The sequence below is a fragment of the Belonocnema kinseyi genome, chromosome 5 (genome assembly GCF_010883055.1).
Source record: "Belonocnema kinseyi isolate 2016_QV_RU_SX_M_011 chromosome 5, B_treatae_v1, whole genome shotgun sequence".
Classification (NCBI taxonomy): domain Eukaryota; kingdom Metazoa; phylum Arthropoda; class Insecta; order Hymenoptera; family Cynipidae; genus Belonocnema; species Belonocnema kinseyi.
The window spans coordinates 82,949,503-82,953,885 of NC_046661.1; positions in this window are offsets into that span (position 1 = coordinate 82,949,503).

Below are 4,383 nucleotides of genomic sequence, written 5' to 3' on the forward strand. Positions count from 1 at the left end.
CTCAGATTAAACGTCACATTTAAACTTATGTGTGAACTATCTTCATTTTCCTTAACCCTTGTTATCGGTACATCTAAGAGCTCAAACCAAGTGCTCAACAATCTTTTTTGGATAAAAATGCAAATACTTGGTAGAGAATTCAACATTTTTATTAAACTCATCCCTTTTTGTTAAAAATTCTACTTTTGGATTGAAAATTCAATCTTTTCGTAAAACTTTATTTCTCACTTAAAAATTCATACTCTGATCCTAAAAAGTCAATCGAAATATTTTTTAGCAGAAAATTTCACTCGTTTTTTTTTTAAATTTATATTTTTTATTCTAAAATTCAATTGTTTTAGTAGAAAGTAAATTTTTTATGAAAATTAAACTTTTTGATTAAAAATTCTTTTTTCTTGGCTTGAGTATTCGACTATTTTGTTTGTAAAATGTGGTTGAATCACTTTGTTAAGAAATCATTTTTTTAAAATCTATATTTTGAGTTGAAAATTAATCTATTTGGTTTCAAAGTTGAACTATTTGTTTAAAAAAATCTTTTTTAATTCTTATCAGAGAAGGTATTAGATTTGGGTAAAATTTGACTTCCCAAGTTTTCGTCAAATGTTCAAGTTTTGAGACCTCCTGAATCCGAAAATCAGGTTTTTACAAATGTGTCTGTTAGTCTGCCCGTATGTCTGTCCGTCCGTTCGTGGATGGTTTTTTTGTTAGCACTATAGCTTTCAAAAGAATTGACTGATTAGATTTTCCTTTGGTAAACTCTTTTAGTATCTTAAAATGAAGGTCAAGTTCGTTGCCAGCCATTTTTGATAAAAATTAAAAAAGTGAGCACATTTTGAATATTTTTGAGACACTTTTTTCTAAATTCAAAAATTTTCTGGACCGATATTCATAGAATTCGAAAAGACAAACCATTTATGCTAATGACTTTCTTTGATAATAGTAAAATTTACCAGACTTAAAAGATTTACAAAATTCCAAAAAACACACGAAAGTAAACATCTTAAGGCAAATAACGGATGATATGAAAAACAGTCAAGAAAAGAAAAATGTTGCTTTTTGAATTCAAGCGAATGCGACCGATTTGGACAACAAAAATTTGAAAAAAGGCTAATAGGATTTCTAAGAGACTTATCAAGTCTGATTTTTGAATTGGGTTTTCAATTTTTTTTATAAATAAACAAATATGACGAAAAAAATGCTTTCTACGATTTTCCATAAATTTACGTTTTTTCAATGTATATTGCATGAAATTTGAATGCAAACTATATTATATGAAAACATTTCTCTTATGATTATAATTGTTTATATTATAAATAAATTTAGTGTACGAATGCAGTAATCAGGCATTTTTCGACAGAAATATTGTTTAATTAGCAACTTTATGATCAGAGATTTGTCTACAAAAAAACTCGTTTTTTTCTATCTCAACTTTTTAAATTAGGAAGTTCATGATAACTTCAGAAAAATTCATAATTTTTTATCAATTTTATGATTTTTAAAGCAAATTTATTAAAAAATGCATTAATCAGGAATTTGTTGACCGAATTTTTTTTTTATGTCAACTTTTTTAATTAGGAACTTCATGAAAACTTCAACAAAATGTATAAATTTTTGATTTTTTTAAACAAAATTTAATAAACAAATGCATTATTGGGGCACCTTTCGACGGAAAAATTGTTTTTTGTTTCGATGTCAGTCATTTAATTGGTATCTTCATATTAAATTCAGTAAAATTAATGATGAGTTGATAAATTTTATTATTTTTAAAAAGAAATTTAATAAACGAATGCATTATTCGGGCATCTGTGGACGGAAATATTTTTTTTTCGATGTCAGTCTTTTTAATTGGGAACTTCATGATGATGTTAGCAAAATTCATAATTGATTGATTAATTTTATAATTAAAAAAAAATTTAATAAACAAATGCATTATTGTTTACAATATAAACAGTTATAATCATAAGAGTAATTTTTTCTATACAATATTGTTTCCATTCAAATTTCTTGCAATATAACTTGAAGAAACGTATATTTATGGAAAATAGTAGAAAATTTTGTTAAAAAATAATTTGTTTATAAACAATTTTTTTGTTTAATACATAATATTGGAACATCTTCAGCTAATGTTACTCTATGCAACTTAGGCATTTTCAACAATTTTCATGTTATTGACAAGGAACGGGAACGTCGAATAGAGAAAATATCCATTTTTTCGTCATATTTGTTTATTAAAAAAAATTGGAAACCTAATTATAAAAAAATCAAGCTCGAAAACTCTCTTAGAAATTTGAGCAGCCTTTTTTTCAAATTGAATAAAAGTTAAACTTTATTATTTAAAATTTTCTTTTTTTTTTATTGAAGGCTTATGTTTTGGATTGAAAATGTAACTGTTTAGTCGAAAAGCCTTTTTTGGTTCATAATTAATTTTGTAACTCAAAATGTAACTTCTCTAGTTTTTTAAGATTGATTTCATTTATTTAAAAATTCTACTTTTTTGGTAAAAAAAATATTTTATTGTTTTGAAATTGCATTTTTGTTGGGTGAAAATGCATCCATTTCGTGAAAACTTAATTTTTGCTAAAAGATCATATTTTTGGATTAGAAATTTCAATTTCTGTAGAGAAAAATCATCTTTTGGCTTAAAGGTTCAACAATGTAGATAAACTTTTATTTCTTTCTTGACTTCAAAATTTTTTTGTGACTTAATTTTGATTATTTAATTTGTTAATACTCATCATTGGATAATATGGTAGAGTAATCTGAATTTTCTAACGTTAATAATATTACTTCTTAAAAATATTATTCTTAAATATTATTTTCTCTTCATATCAATCGGAATAATCATATGAATGTTTTAAATCTAAAGAAAATTAAAATTGTTTAGAGAGAAACAATTTCTTCCTACAGATCGGAAAAATAAAAAAGTTAAAAATGATTGGTTGAGATTATTGATTAAAAACTTTAACAACTAGGTTTTAAAGTTGAACTACTTTCTCAAAAATGAATATAAAATTTTTTCTATCTTTCTTAAGAATTAAACTTTTTTATTGAGAATTTTTTAAATTAAATCAAAGTTCGTCTTTTTTGGTAGTAACTTAATCTTTTTGTTTGGAAATTCATCTTTTCTAGTTGAAAATTCTACTTTTTGGTTTACAATTAATGTATTTTGTTTAAAAATTGTATTTTTAGTTAGTAAATTAATCTTTTTGTTTGAAAATTAATCTTTTTGTTTAAAAATTAATATTTTATTTGAAAACTTATCAAAAATTTTTTATTTGAAAATTTTTGAATTTGATTAACCATTCATCTTTTCTGGTAGTAGATTAATTTTTTTTTAATTGATCTTTTTTAGTTGAAAATTTAACTTTTTGGTTGAGAATTCTTGAATTATATTAAAAATTCATCTTTCTAGGTAGAAAATTAATATTTTTCTTGAAAAATTTAGGGTTGCGATTAAAAATTTAAAAACTAGGTTTTAAAGTTGAAGTACTGAATTTTGAACTTTGAATTTAATTAAAAAGTCATCTCTTTTGGTAGTACATTAATCGTTTTTATTAAAAATTCATCTGTTTTAGTTAGAAATTTAACTTTTTGGTTGAGAATTCTTGAATTTAATTGCAAATTTGTCTTTTTAGGTAAAAAATTAATCTTTTTGTCCAAAACTTCATCTTTTTTGTTAAAAATATAACAAATGGTTTTTAAAGATTAACTACTTTCTTAAGAATAAAAAATTTCTTTTTTCTTAAAAATCAATTTCATTAAATTGTACAACATTTCCAGTGACAAATGTTACACAAATATCCGAGGTTCAAAATTTAACTTTTTGGTTGAGAATTCTTGAATTTAATTGCAAATTTTTCTTTTTGAGTAATAAATTAATCCTTTCGTCAAAAACTTCATCTTTTTTGTTAAAAATATAACAAATAGGTTTTAAAGTTTAACTACTTTCTTACAAATAAAAATTTTCTTTTTTCTTCAGAATTAATTTCATTAAATTATACAACAAATTGTACAAATATCCGAGGTTGAATATGAAAATTAAATATGGCTTGGGGCATCTACAATTTTCGTTCCGGCACTGGTCGTTTCTCACAAGCGCTAAGAAATTTCTTGGATAGTATATAAAGATCGTTTTGACCGATACACTCAGGGTGCGATATTCTCCGTTAGTGAAATGCGTTATACGTAATAGTGTTAAATTGAGCTATAGAATCAGATTTTTGAGTGTGAAATAACTGAAGAAGAATGCGATTTTTTCGTCTGTTAACTCTTATATATAACCTAGTAATGCAAACAAAATACCAAAAATCTGGTGTCTTCCTTCGTAGTACAACTTTTACCGTGAAGACATTGGAGGCTTAAAATAGGGCTTAAATTAAGTCC